Source organism: Camelus bactrianus, chromosome 20, assembly GCF_048773025.1.
Source record: "Camelus bactrianus isolate YW-2024 breed Bactrian camel chromosome 20, ASM4877302v1, whole genome shotgun sequence".
NCBI classification, from domain to species: Eukaryota; Metazoa; Chordata; class Mammalia; order Artiodactyla; family Camelidae; genus Camelus; species Camelus bactrianus.
This window is the reverse complement of record NC_133558.1, coordinates 17,732,689-17,748,195: the sequence shown is the minus strand read 5'-3', so window position 1 is coordinate 17,748,195 and position 15,507 is coordinate 17,732,689. Positions and strand designations below refer to the sequence as shown.

The window sequence follows — 15,507 nt, the reverse complement described above, 5'->3', positions numbered from 1 at the left end:
TATATGACATAATCTCCATAAATCTCCATGAATCTCTCAGTGTAACTGTCAGAACAAGGCTAAAAAAAAAACAGGGACTGATTTTTTTGTTTTGTTTTGTTTTGTTTTGTTTTGTTTTTTAAATTTACTTTGTTTTTTGTAGGGAGAATGTATCCAGTCCGGTAGATTCAAGTGACGATATAGAGTTAAGACAGAAAAATATGGACTGTAGACAAATTTGACGAGTATTCATTACTCAGTCAGTGAATAATATTAACTGGGAAACTCCTAAATTTCTTTTTGACATAAGATAGCAAAGAAAGTGTAAGAGTGACTGAAATCTCTGAGGGAGGGGAGGGACAGATCACTGGAAACAAAGAGAGGAAAAGAGAAGCTAAAGACAGGTATGATTGTTCCTGTACTTGCTGGCCAGAGGGTCAATTGCACGGTGTATACTGGAAAGCTGTGGACTCCACCATTTCAGAATGTAGAAACTGTCAGGTTCAGTATTAGCTTATATGAAATGATTTTTTTTAAGGAATATTGATCTTGAAAAGCTGGAAACTGATAGACACGCTTGGAAAATATTATTTTATATTGTAATTAGAATGTAGGAAATTGACGTCATCTGCCTTCTTAGCGCAGTAGGCAGCGCGTCAGTCTCATAATCTGAAGGTCCTGAGTTCGAACCTCAGAGAAGGCAGTTACTTCTCTTTTCCACAGTCTGACTAGCCTAATGTTCTGTTGCTAAAAAGAAAACATATGTAGGTTGCACTATTTAAATAATAAATAAATAAAGTAAAATTAGCAAATGTTGCCAGATAAGCATTTGATAAATAACCCAATATTTGCCCAGGAGGGCGAAATCAGATTTCAAGTTTGTTGCACTTTCCAGTAACGTCAGTAAAATCATTGGCAAAGTAATGTAGATCACACCAGAAAATACATGCTATATCATATTTTTGCGTCTTCCCTTCCATCTGATGGAAGAAGCAGAGGAAATTCCTCTTCCAAATTCGTGCTCTGAGGGTCACCCAATGGCAGTTAAGGAATGGGGAGGTGTAAAATCATTTACTCTTTTACCACGCAACAAATAATTCTTGTTAGTGGACTGTTCTGGGTGCAGTGTATCAAGAGTAAATAAAACCTCAAAATTCCTTCCTCATGAAGCTACATCTATCCATCTTCTTCTTTTAGAAGGACAGGATGCAGGGAGCTTGATGATTTGACTAATGAGGTTTGTGAGGATTCTTATACTAGGTAGAATTTGACATTCTGTGACCTTGGAAGCTGGGAGACAGAGGAGACAGTTGTCACACCTGGCATGCTGACAGTGTAGACAGTGTAGTAGCCTTTTCAGGATAATCAAGTATCTTGAGAACACTTTATTTCTTTGGGGGACCAGTGGCAATATGGTGACATATATGATTATGGATGGTAGGATTCCAACTTTGCCCAGTTGATTTTATTTTTAAAACATGAAAAGGAGGTGCTGTTCTGTTTTATTTCTTGTATACATGTTACCAAAATGACCCCCAGAAGTGGATTTCTGATGTTTAGCTTGTCCAGAACTTGCTTCCTGAAGATCAGGCTGTGCTGTTGCTTTTCGTTAAAGGCTCAAGGAAGGGAGGCATGTGCAGACTGTAGAAAGCACCATAATGATTATGGGGAGATTACTTCTTTCCATTTGTTGCTTCTCTGAGCCTTTGAGAGAAGGATGACCACCACTGAGGACTTGAAATACAGGCAATGAAAGAATGAAAAAGAATGGAGGAAAATAAATTCTCTTTCAGCACCATGTGCTAGAAACTGTACTAAATATTTATTAATTTTATGCAAGCTGTTTGATTTAGATTTGCAGTAACTCTAAATATTATGATTCCCATTTTACAGATAAAATTGAAGCTCAGAGGAATTGAAGTATCTTTTTCTTCAGTTTGCATGGCTGTACGGAGCAAAATCAGAAGTAGGAAGCTTTTTTTTTTTTTTTTTTTTTTTTTTTTTTTAATGTAGGCTTTTCCTTTAACCTTGCGCATAGTCTCATCACTTCTTTTTTTCCAGACCAGTTCATTCAATAATTCATTATTAAAACAAATACTTATCAATGAGTGTATTTATTCCTCCATTCATCAGACATTAATTGAAAATCAATTCTGTGTCTGTCATCCAGGTTCAAGTATTCTATGTGCCTTTGACTCCTTCTCCCTCAAATCTCTATATCGTGTCTTGACACATACTCAAATACTGTAGATCCTTCCTGCACAAACTCTCCAGAATATTTCTCTTTGTTTTCTTCATCTATGCATTCATCCATTCTGTGTTTATGGAGGATGTATTCTGGGCCAGACAGCGTACCGGGTTGGAGGTACTGCAAGACTCATGCTACTGCTAATTCCAGGAACTAAACAAATAAACCTCCATCCCTTAATACCTTATAACTTCTTTTTCTTTCTCTGCAATTCTAGTTTCCCCATTTCCTACCTAGTTAGCATTCAAAATAAAAATGTTTCATAAAATGTTTTGATTTTAAAGCCATGTGTCTGGATTTTTTCAGTTTCTAAAGCTTCTGCAGTTTTTTCCCCAGTGTATCTACGTGTCCAGTCTTTTCAATAATGTTTCCCTCCACATCTATTGTACACACACACACACACACACACATACACACACTCCAGCGTTTAGTCTATTTCTGAACACAGGAATTCTTACCTCCATTCCAGTTACTTCCAGCCTATTCACCCTTCATATTCATCCCCCAATGTCCATATTTCATTTCTTCTCTCTGATAGGATCTCATGTCTCATTTCCAATGGCTCTTGCCTGGAATGTGTTGTATTTTTGTTATTCTCTCATATGGTATAGATATATAACCACTCATGACCCACTTCCACAAGAATCGAATAAATATCTCAGAAATAACTTAGAGCGTGAGTTTCTGTAGTGTAGTGGTTATCACGCTCGCCTAACACGCGAGAGGTCCTCGGTTCGAAACCGAGCAGAAACAACTGTTTTCTTTTGCATCTCATTAGACAGAAAAATCAGCCTACCACCTCCCTTAAAAGCAACAAAGTGGTCATCCCACCTCTGTTTGTTTGTCATTTTGGTTTCGTTTTTAAGCAACAGGTAATTATCCTTAGATAGTCCTGTCTCATTAGCCAACTGTTCTGGGTGAATCTTCCCAACTGGGATGTGTTCTCTTCTGTCCCAGAAAATCGGAAACGTGAACCTTTGGGGTGCCAAACTTTTCCCATTGCGACGTTCTCCTCCTTTCCTTAGCACAAAAATAGGTACCAACCGCTCCTTTGCCTAGGGCGTCTTTGAGGTGTGCCCTTATTCGAGTCAGTCTCCCACTAATGACCTTGACATTTCCTGAAGTTCGGACCACCCAAGAGTGAGTAATGAATTGGAGCGGTACTCTGAAAAAAGGAAGGAAAAACAGGGCCTTGCAGGGGGAATTAGCTCAAGTGGTAGAGCGCTCGCTTAGCATGTGAGAGGTAGTGGGATCGACGCCCACATTCTCCAGCTTTTACTCTCAACTGAGAAGCTCCACATGACAACCACAAATCTTCCAACTCACAGAAAAAAAGGAGAAAATTAGACATTTAATGAATTAGCTATGATCCTAAGAGATATGCCCGATTGCTATTTTTATTCCTTTTCCTTCCTGCAACTTGGCGGAAATGCGACACAGTCCTGAGAAGCGCAGGGCAGAACAGGGTCAATAAAGCCACAGCTTTCTTGTCTGTGACTGAAACCGAATGCCTTAAGTGACCAGAAAATATCTGGAGAGACATTGGAAAGCAAACACTTGAAGTTATTAGTGAACTCCTGGTTGCACCCGCGAGCAGTGTTATAAATGGTTCTGATCCTAAACAACATACCACTGGCCACTGGATTGCATACACTCCAGAGATCTCCAAATGGTATCGGAAAAGCTTTGGAAATGGATCGGACTTTGAAACCACAACACACTGGTCGCTCCTTGAAATTTGAACACAAGACCATCAAGTGGCCAGCAAAGGCAAGCTTGGCAATATTCTTCATAAGATTTGAACAAGACACAAAGTCTGATGTAAAAATGGCCAGGTTATAATCCAACATTATTCAGCATAAGAAGAATGAAGAAAATCTTTATTAACTTGGAAAAAAGAACCAACAGATAACAATACTGACATGACACAGATTTTGGAATCCTCTGACAAATACCTTGAAGCAGTGATTTTTCAGTGCTTTGAGAGTTAGGGCTGAGAACGCTTTGAAATGAATGGAGTGTTAGAAACTCTTAACAAAAAAAAAAAAAAAAAAAGGGATATATAAATCCAAACTGAAACTTCAGAACTGAAAATGTATTAACCAAAATTATGAACAACACCTCAATGGATTGTCTTAATGGCAGAAAATGATTGAGAAAAAGTCAGTGAATGTGAAGATAGAACAATAGTAACTATCTAATCTAAAAATGACACAATGAAAAGTGTATTTTGAAAGATGAACAGAGCCTCAGGTACAAATTGGAAAATAGCAAACATCTTGTATTCACATCACTGTAGACACAAAACAAGAAAAGAATGAGAACCTTAAAAATGGGAATTTTTTTTGAATTATTAGTGGCCAAAAACTTTCCAAATTTGGCAAAAGATCTAAACCAGATTCAAAATGTTCAGTAAACTTCAATAAATCCGCAGTCAGACATACCACTATTAAACTGCTGGAAACAAAAGGGAAATTTTTCTTGAAAGCAGCCAGAAGAAAACTCCAATCTGAATGGTTTTGGATTCCTCATCAGAAATCATAGAGGCCATAAAGAAATGATATGACTATATTAAATACTGAAAGAAAAGACCAGAATGCTAATATAGCAAAATATTCACACAAAAAGGTAAAAAATATATTTTGATTTGAAGTTAAACTGAGAGAATCCATTGCTAGCAGAAGTGCTTAAAAAAAAAAAAAAGTAAAGTTCTGAGACAAGAAAAATGATACCAGAAGGAAATTTAGAATAGCATGAATGAATGAACAATAGCAGAGATAGGAAATATCTAGGTAAATATGACAGACTGTTATTCTCTTGAGTTCTGTAAAGTATGTTTGATGTTTGAAAGTGAAAATTATAACATTATCTCATGGAGTTTTTATTGTATCTACATGTACTGTATATATAACATAAAGGGGTTATGGCCAAGGTACCTAATGGTGGTGATGTTTCTAAACTCAACATGAATGGTAATTTATTGATTCTAAATATATTGTGAAATTTTAAGGATATGTATGGTAATCAAGAGACTACCTACTAACAATATTTAAATAAGCCAAGTGAAGGTAGGAAGAAAATGTAACAAAGAAGAATGAAAAACAAAGGGAACAAACCATTAATAAATTATTAAATAGTACATCTATATGCAAACTTATTAATAATAATATTATGTGAGTTTCTTATAGTCAGTATATTTATTTTTAATATATTCTGACAATCTAGACACATCAATTAAAATCAGAGTTTGTCAGAATGTATTAAAAAATATGCTAACCTTAAGAAACTCATTTCAAATGTAGTTGTGTGTGAGACTAAAATTTAAATACAAGATTAAAGTTATATAGGTGATTGAAAGTAAAGAATGAGAACAGAGACACCACACAAGGATTAATTTTTGAAAAAATTGCTGAAGTGGTTATATTAGTATCAGATAAAGTAGATTTCAAAGCAAAGAAAATTTCCTGGTGTAAAGATAGAGGTTACATAATTATAAGGCATCAGCTCACCAATGAAATAACTATTCTAAAAGTATAGAGCTTTTAGAATAGAAGCTGACTAGAGCTTCAAAACTCATAGATAAAAGCTTATAAACCTGAAAACAAAAATAGAAAAATCCACAGTTACCATTACACATGTCAACACTCCTCTCTTATTAATTGACAGATCTAGTAGACAACAAATCAACAAACATATTGAAGAACTAAACAACACTCTCCATCTGTGGATCTAATTGACCTTTTAAAGAAAAATATCACAAAGTAGATAGAAACAAGTGTCAAAGAGTTGAGATCATATCAAAACTGAGAAATCAGGAATTGTTGGAGTGAAGGAGAAAAAAAACTTTTTGAAAGTTGTTTACCAGTAAATGCCAGTGAGACTGAAAGTGGTGAAGCCGGAAGTGGAACATCCTTGTCCATATCTATCCTTCCAGCTCCAGAGGTCTGGGTGGTCAGGTTCCTTCTGAATCACCTGAGTCTACAGCAGTGCCTGGCACAGAGCAGCTTCCCAGTGAATATGTACTGAACGAATGGAAAGGAAGTATAGATTTAAAAGAGATTCACAAGACTGATGTTCAGTATGTGGCAAGACAGTGGATGTGGGTTTTGAAGGAGGAGAATGAGCCAAAGTTGACTTGGAAGTCTAAGCCCAAAAGTCCAGAACAGGGGAGGTTGGAAATTAGATAGTTGGTGTGTGGATAAATGGGATACTGTGGAGAAGAACAGGCAGTGAGATCATGAGCTGGAGCAGAAAAAAAGATCACAATTTGAAATCTAGTAATCTGTTTATCAATTCATGCTTTGCTGGTTAGCAGATCTGAGACCTCAGAAACATTACTTAGTTTCTCTGAGCCTCCAACATAATCTGGAAAATACAAATTATATACATAGTTGTTGCCAAATTTCAATTGAACTATATGAAAGTATCTCTGTAAATTTCTTAGTATCATTTAGTGGTACATAAGATTGGGGGAAAAATGGAAGTTTTTTTGGTTAAGTTTAGTTTGTGGTTTTTTTGAATCAGGAATGTCTCCAGTCATGTCTGTGCAAGTGGTGATGCAGAGTTAAGACGGAGAAGTATAGACTGTATATAAATTCACTGACAAATTCACTCAGTCAGTGAACTAATATGAACTGGGCACCTCCAAGCTTCTTTTGAACATAGCGTACCAAGGGAAGTGTAAGAGTGACTGAGATTTCTGAGGGAGGGAAGAGGCTGATCATTGGAACATAAGAGGGAGAAAGAACAACAAAAGACAGGTACAGTTGTCTCTGGTCCTGCAGGCAGAGGGTCCAATTACTGGAAGAATACTGCAAAGGTGTAGACTCCATCATTTCTTGATGTGGTATCCTTCAGGTGCCGAATTGGCTTATGTGCAGTGATTGTGTTCTTTAAATGCTGGAAACTGATAAGGCAGTTGTGTTTGGAAATAAGATTTTATATTTTACTTTGAATGTGAGCAGGTCATAAAATTTTCCTCTCTTAGTGCAGTTGGCAGCATATCAGCCTCATAACCTTAAAGTGTGGATCTTAAATTTTGCAGAGGGCAGGTTTTCTTACTTTTCACAGTTGATGTAACATGAGATTGCTCTATGTAGTATGTTCAAAAGAAAGGATTGGAAATAGAACACAAAATAAAAGCAGCAAAAAACAAATTTTAAAAAACCCCAAATCAGTAAACCATTTGTAGTTTGTCCCAATCCCCACTGAGAATGGTTAAATCACTTCCCAGTGGTTTGATAATATGTGTGATGAAGAAATTTAGATTTCTAGAAATGCCAGAAACTACAAGGTATATCCTATAATTGATCTTCCTCACCATCTGATGAGGGAAGTAGGGGAAATTCCTCTTCCAACTTTGTGTTTTGAGGGTAACTTAATCTGTAGTTTTGGGGTGAAGGAAGTGTAAAATCATTCATTCATTTATTTATCTAACAAGTTTTTCTTCGGCACATATCCTTTTGGGAACTGTTCTAGGTGCATTAATTCAAGAATGGGAAAACACACACACACACACAGACACACACACACACACACAGACACACACACACACACACACACACACACACAAAATTCTCTTCTTGTAAAGTTATATCCCAGGTGAGAAAATAAAGAAATAGACAAAAAGCAAATAAGAAAAAAATGAATAATAAGCTAGGTAATGTTTGCTATGGGGTAACAGTTAGTCAGTAAAGATGATCAGGAGTGTAGAGGTGGCATGTTAGCTTTGAAAGGAAGAGTCAGAAAAATTTTTACCTTGAATATACCATTTAGTCTCTTCTTGTTTGCTGGGATCCTTGCCCAAAGCTTTCCTAACACTTTCACTAAAGTAATTTTTACACATCAAGGCAACTGGGGGTTATGAAAGCTTTTTTGCCATAAAACAGGTGGGCACCAGGGAGAAGATAAACCCAGAAGATGGTTTTTGGTCTAATATCCAGTTGGACAAGCAAAGGGTAGTGAAAGGCTCAATGTTCTGTATGGGATATTTCCTTAAGTCCAGTATTTCTGGAATCAAGTGTGAGAAGAGAAAAGAAAAGACATAGAGATGAAGAATGGGGCAGAGGCAAGGGCCTGAGTCGCTCTGAAATGCTTTAGCTAACCCTGCTCATGCCAAGGACAGCCCTGTGGGAAGTAAGCAGATGCATAACCAGAAAAATGCATCTCAGGAGCTAGTCATGGCTAAGAAATATTTTAACACCTTGAGGAAGAGATGCAAAGCCCAGGTCGTTATGCCTGTGTTTCTGTTTTTCAACGTTGTTCCCCGATTCCAGTTTCCTTTTGGAATCTCGAAGAGCTATTAAGTTCCCTTCAATCATCTGATCCTCCAAAGACACAACACCAGAAGCACAAATCCACTCTATATCACTTCAAGATTAATCGGCACATTAATTTACATTCTTTTCTTAGGGTTTTTATAACAGCGTTATCAAGTGAGTAGGCGCAAAAGTACATGTGGCCCATACGGGGGTCGAACCCGCGACCTTGGCGTTATTAGCACCACACTCTAACCCAGCTGAGCTAACAGGCCTGACACCCCCAACACTTCTCTATATTTGGCTGGATATTTAAAGATGAATGTTATTTCAATCATCAAAGAAAGTTTTTTCCTCAAGTTCATCTCAGAGCTTGAAAGAAGTTACAATCCATGATTTGTTTTAAGCCTAAAGTTTCAGCTAAAGTTTCTGCAGAAGGGAAGTTCAATTATCAAAATTTCAGATGCCTGCTTAGGTGTTTTATGATGTTGGGTTTTCATGAATAATTTATTTAAAATGGAACCTCACCATCTTTCACCCTGTCTCTCTGGTGCTTCTCTTCCTCCTTTTTACTTTGCTTCCATTTCCTCCTGGGTGACCCTCGGAAAACTGACGGAAGGTGAAGTTACCGCCACTAGCTCTCCACCAGCTGTCAAGGCAGATGTAAGTCGCCCACCCAGGCTCCTCCGCACGTTGGTTTCTAGCACAGTTCCCACTGTGTTCTCCACTCATTTCCCCCTAAAGGGAGTATTTGGTTCCTCCCGCTTCCCATTTTTAGTTAATTTGGGAACATATTCCCATACTGCTATTTGAAAAAGACACTTTAGATAAATACGTTTCATTGCAGTCTTTGTGTATGTGTTTCTTTTCTTCTTCATGAAACAAATTTAGTCGATTGACACCTTTTGCACAAAAAGACTCAGCTTTGAATTTCCGACTCATGACCTTGAGAATGACTCGCTAGGAGCTCCACGGATCTGTCTGTCTGACCAGGTTGATACTTTCTGCTCCAAAGATCAGACCTAATTTCTCCTCCGCCTTCTGTGCTTCCGCCTAGCAGGCCATTTCTCCCGTAGAGAGAATAGCGGTTCCTAAGGGATTCTTTTTTGGAAAGTGTCTCGGATCCCCTCCTAATATGGTTCACAGCATGCTCCGTCAATAGAGTGGTTGAATCCCCAGGGGTACCCACGGTAGCTATGTATTGCATTGTTGAATAAATAAGAGTCGCAATCCACTGCTTTGCTTTATATTACAAAGTTCAGCCTCCGTGCCTGGACCATTATGCTAATATCCTGTTTCTTCTCCTCGCTATTCGACTTGACTCTCACGTCTCCTCAATCCATTTTTCACGGGGTTGGCCTGTCTTTCTGCCTCATTCCTGAAATTCTGTCCACTGACTCCTCTCTGCAAACTGATCCTTGATAATGTTCCTTCGTGCGGTATTTCCTCCACCCCACCCCCGAGTTTCCGCGCTTTGCACTGTAGAGAAATGCCTTTCCGTGAGGTAGCTGGAGGTGTCCTCCGCAGAGAGTTATTTTGAACATAGCCTTGAGTAGAGAAAACGGAAAGGAAAAAAGGAAATAAGGCTGTCAGAAAATGGCTTGAGAAAACACACATTCTCATTATACCTTTTTTTCTGATCTCAAAGCCAGAGTCCCCAGAAGGGGAAGAAAGAAATCACTGCGGAAATTTCCGAGGTTATTGTGGTTAGAAAGCAGAGCACTAAGATCACTGTGCGCCACTAGAAACGGGCGAGCAACATTTTGCTCCTACTCTTTTGTTGTAATAGTGAGAAATGTAAACACTGCACGAACTTGGGTGAGGGGGGCGAGATGAGAGTATTTCCGGTATGGCAAATTCCCATGGATGTTTCAGAAACTTCGAAGAGCCCTGCATTTTGCTGCATTTCCTGATCATCATTTGTTTCCCAGAGAATTTCCTCCATGCAAGAACATGATGCAGAGGAAAACTCTTCCTCTCTTCGCCTCCAAATTTTGAACTTGATGACTGACCAGAGCGACCATCTTATCCCCACACCAGCCAAGTCCCTTAGAACATGAAAAGTTTAAAACAGGCATTTTCAAGTCGTCAAGAAAAGAAATATCTTTCAGCCTGAATGCAGAGACTAGCAGCTGCTGCGAGGTCCCATTCCACAAGCCATCTGCCTGGGACACCCGCGGAATTCTTGCGCGGTCATTGAACACCCATGCTCTCCTTCATCACTAGAGAGGCTTTGGAGGACACAGTTTCGAGGATCCAGAAGAGACCCTGAGCCTTTTACATCCTGGAGAAAAACAGGAGAGTCCCGGAGAGGAGTTCACAGTTCGTGGCATTGCGAGCAATAGGACGTGACACCTGAAAGACATGATCATTTTCTAATTTCCTCAGACTATTTGAGGTATGCTGAGAGATCATCAGTTTGAGGTTTTCTCGAGGACCATCCCTTTCCCAGGGCCGCTTTCATGTCCTGAGCATCAGCCACAGAAATCTTGGGATATGTGGGGCTTGGGCTCAAGTTGAAGAAGGAGAAAGGCTGTGAGGGAGAGCCCCAATGCTCAGTCCTGCTCAGTGAATTCCTTCTCCTGACTGCTTTGATCTTAATAGATTCTGAGAAGATGATGGGCTGGAATTGCTTCTAGGTATTTTCTGCTATGATGTTTCTGCATATTTGTGTCTATCTCCAAGAGTCTCTAAAAACAAAAGAGAAAAAACTATCCTGGTTTTGTGTGTGTTACACAGGATACCGGCCTCTTTGTTTCCTTTTATAACTTTGAATGTTTCTAAAATTATTGCTCAGGACCTGCATTACCAGTTGAAGTACAGAGTCACAGACGACGTTGATGGGATCCCGGGCAAATGGGTAAAAGGACAGACTTCCCAACACTCTCTTTCTTCCCCTCTTCCTGTGTGAATTCATTTTCTATAAATTCCATTGAGTGTCATAACTTTCCTTTGCCCGGATCTCCAGCTCTTTGTAATCCCCTCCCCAAGCCGGAATCTCCTGAGACCTTAGACCCGCAAGTTCTCTCTCATCTAGCTTCTCTAGGTCCCTGTCATTGGCCTTTCTTATTTCCCAGGTTAGATCCCCACGTAAATCCCAGATCCAGTTAGCGGAGAGGTCTGGTCACCATTAAAATTAAGTTTTCTTGGCTTCTATAACAGAGGATTGGGACCCACCTGACATACAGCACAGCGCATTGCTGAGGTGAAAAATGACCAGCTCAGCCTCGCAAAGACCTTCTTCCTCTTTGAGCATCTCTGGACGCTCGGAGATCCTCCATCTCTCTTCCACTGTTTGCCTCCACTAGTACAAAATTGGAGTGTCAGTTAAGACATCGCGAGCCTTATCAGGTGTGGAACTATACGGGGGGCGGGAGGGGGATCAAAACTCCGATTTACTACACTTCCAATATTTCAATGTCCAATATTTCTCTGTCATCTATGGGCTCATAGAAGTTTTAAAGACTCACCCTTGCCCCCCACCCCAAGTCAGTGTTTTCTAGATCTATGTTGAGCTATAGTCAACAGGGAAATTGCGGCTACCCATCAACAGGGTAAGGAGATGCTCAGCTGGAGAATGTGGGCGTGGATCCTGCAGGCTCCAGCCTGCGAAGGTGGTGATGTACAATTGCCACGGCTGTTTTGAGCGTGTAGTTATTTCGGGCCAGCAGTTTTATGCTCCTACCTGGCTTTTCAGGACTACGCTGGACCCCCAAGACTCACAGCCAGCAGATGGAGTGTCTCCAGAACCCCTCAGGGAAACAGCCATTGTGCGGAGCCAGGAGTGGGTATCTAACGGGGACCAGAAGCGGTTAGCCTGAGAAAGCTCTGGTCCGGACACAATTTCACTGTTTGATACTTCAGAACAGAAGTAACTTCGTCCCAGAGGTAAATAAGTACAGAAGCAAATACCAGGAATACGAACATACATAAGAGAAAGGAAAGAAAAAAGACATGCCCTCTCTGAGGCTCGAACTCAGGACCTTCAGATTATGAGACTGACGCGCTGCCCACTGCGCTAAGAAGGCGTTGAAAACGCACCCTTCGCCATACTATAAAGAAATTATCTAATTTCTTTCCCCGAAAAGGACTACATTCTAGATTTTCAATTTCCTTGGTCCAGAGTTACTGGTTATCCAAGATATGTCCAAATATCTGGATTCCTTTTTAGCCCCGCGCTCAAAAGAGCTTCATACCTGGAAACTAGTGTATCCACTGAACAACTGTGTATCCACTGAACCTCTGGCTGATATTTTCCTTCTAATTTTCTGTTCATCTGGATCTTCGTTCCCTCAGAGATGTCAGTCGATTTTTGTTTTAAACCGTCCATAGTCTCCCCAGTTGTAATAGTAGACTCTCACCAAACAGTAGTTAAATGAATATACAGTTCCCAAACTTACCTACAGTCCACACTTTCGTGTCTTAATTTAAATCTACACTTCCACCTATGTTGCCTGAGATATTCCCCTCAAAACATCACAAACTCATTTTATAAGTCTCCATGTTTTCTTCACTTCTATGTACAAAAAATTCTGTTCCATTCTATCAAAGTAGGAGGATATAGCTCAGTGGTAGAGTGCATACTTGGTATGTATGAGGTCCTGGGTTCAATCCCCAGTTCCTCCACTAAAGTGAATAAGTAAATCTGACTACCTACTCCCCCCGACCCTTGTCCTGCAAAAAAGATTCTATTCACTCAATTTCATCTAGCCCAATTTTTTGCCATAATTCTATATATCAGAATTATAGAAATGTAATTTTATATATCATTATTCACACTTTACTGATGAAACTGAGACCCAGTAGAAATAGATTCACAGCTGCTAAATGGCAAAACCAGATGTTGAAAGCAGATTTTGCTGATTCCAAAAACTGCTTTCTTCACTTTAGATTATGTTCTTTCCATCATTTCCCCCCATATTTCCACATTCACTCATTATACAAATATTTATAGAATTATAAATTCTTCAGTCCATTCAACAGACACTAATTCACAACCTGCCACGTGCCTGGCACCTGGGTTCAAAACTTCCAAGTCAACCTTGGCCTTTTGTCCCTCAAATCTTCACAAATACGTTAGATCATCAGTTCTCAAAGTGTAGTGCCCAGACCCATGGAGGTTCTGAGATACTTTCAGGATACCTGTGAGGCAAACAATATTTTTGTAATAATATCAAGGCTTTATTTGCTATGAAAAAATATCTGATGGTGCACAACAGAGCACAAAACTGCTGGTCCCTCCGATCTGTCAAGGCAGTGACATCAAGTGATACTAACAGCCATTGTGTCCATCTGCCATACACTCAGAAGAACGAAAATGTATTTTACTCAAGAATATCCTTGACAGAACAGTAAAAAATATTTTTTTTATTAACTCTCACCCTTAAGTACATGTCTTTATAATAACGTGTGTGAATAAATGAGAAGTGCAGAAAAAGCACTTCAGCTGTGCACCAAAACAGATAATTGTCTTTAAGAAAAGCAGTTGGGTGACTTTTGAGCTATGAGCTGTTCTAGCTGTGGTTTGTTTATTTGTCTCATGGGACTCCATTTTTATTTGAAAGAAGTAACAGAAAAAACTATAATATATTCAGACACTTTATTGAAAATAAAAAGAATTCAGCCTGTCACTTCAAAGAAAATAATTGACAGAATTTGTTTGCAATGATAAAATATTAGGCTTCAAGTGAAAATTAGCATTTAGGAAACTTCATGCATTGTAGTTTCCCAATACTTTGAGATGTTTCTGATGAGATTGGTGATGTTATTAATGAATGTTCTTTTCTGTATTTCTTTGATATCGTATGCTGAAATGTTTCAGCGCTTGGAAAGGCTAAACTTCTCAGTGGACCAACTTCTTATCAAATCATGCATGGGTAAAAGATCCTTTCAAAGTTAGTAATAAGGTTTCAGATTCCACATTACTACCAACCCTAAGAAGGTACTACCTGTCAAGTTTTGGTATAAAAATCAAAGAAGGACATCCACAGTTACCTGAAAAGGCCATTAAAATACTGTTTCCTTTTCTAACAATATATCTTTATGAAGCCAAACTTTCTTCATGTGCTTAAAACATTATATTTCAACATTTTGAATGTAGAAAGAGAACTTAAAATCTGTCTTCTATTAAGGCAGTCATTAAAGAGAGTCATAAAATACATTGTTATTTTTCATAAAATTATATTACTTATAATAACATCTAATAGATTGATCCTTGTTATTAAAAATAACAAATAGACATTTTTTAATTTGCAGTTTTAAATTTTAGCATAGTAAATATTGATAGATATAATTCACAAAGATCTTTGTGTTTCATGATAATTTTTAAGAGTGTAAAAAGTTCTGACACCAGAAAGTTTTGATGACCACTACAGTAGATTATTTATACAGAACCTTTCTTGACTCTCCCTCTTTCTTTTCATTCCATTATTCATTCTACTCATAATTATTGAGGACCGGTTCTGTGCCAGGCACTGTACTGCGATTGGGGATTCAGAGGGAATTGGGCAACCCTTGATCTCAGGAGCTGACAGGATAGAACAAGGCCCAGGTCCCACACTCTCAAACTTCCTCATTCTTACAGCTAAAAACATCCTCCTAAATATTTCATTTTGATAATATAACCCTGGTCTGGTGTCTCTTTGAGTCTTAACTGCCCATTCTATTAAGGACACCAGTCAGACTAGATTAGGGCCCATGAGTTGCTTAGGAATCTGTTTGCCTGTCTTTTGGTCGAAACATCCAGTTTAATTTTGTTGTGGCCTCAGCACGTTGTCTATATAAGGATTATGAATTATTTGGGATTAAATTTATGCCAAAGAGAGCCATATTTTCATAAAAGTACCATGGTACACTTAAAAAGAAAGTATATTCTACAGTTATGATTTATAATATTTTATACATGTTTACTAGATAACTTCATTAAGCAGACATTTCAAATCTCATCTTACTAATTATTTATTTAACAAATATCTTTCAATTTTATATTATGTGTATTGGTGCTTACTTTTTGTAAGGGCATAG

General features: G+C 38.6%; 5 non-coding genes across 5 annotated transcripts; 3 read left to right on the top strand and 2 right to left on the bottom strand.

The window, feature by feature from the left end:
* Positions 1–609: 609 nt before the first annotated feature.
* Positions 610–682, top strand: TRNAM-CAU (transfer RNA methionine (anticodon CAU)). The gene has a single exon. It is a non-coding gene; the product is annotated as a tRNA-Met (tRNA).
* Positions 683–2,907: 2,225 nt separating this feature from the next.
* On the top strand, positions 2,908–2,980 carry TRNAV-AAC (transfer RNA valine (anticodon AAC)). Its single transcript has one exon. It is a non-coding gene; the product is annotated as a tRNA-Val (tRNA).
* A 5,704-nt stretch (positions 2,981–8,684) lies between these two features.
* TRNAI-AAU (transfer RNA isoleucine (anticodon AAU)) lies at positions 8,685–8,759 on the bottom strand. Its single transcript has one exon. It is a non-coding gene; the product is annotated as a tRNA-Ile (tRNA).
* A 3,680-nt stretch (positions 8,760–12,439) lies between these two features.
* TRNAM-CAU (transfer RNA methionine (anticodon CAU)) lies at positions 12,440–12,512 on the bottom strand. The gene has a single exon. It is a non-coding gene; the product is annotated as a tRNA-Met (tRNA).
* Positions 12,513–13,037: 525 nt separating this feature from the next.
* TRNAT-GGU (transfer RNA threonine (anticodon GGU)) lies at positions 13,038–13,110 on the top strand. Its single transcript has one exon. It is a non-coding gene; the product is annotated as a tRNA-Thr (tRNA).
* The last annotated feature ends 2,397 nt before the right edge of the window (positions 13,111–15,507 follow it).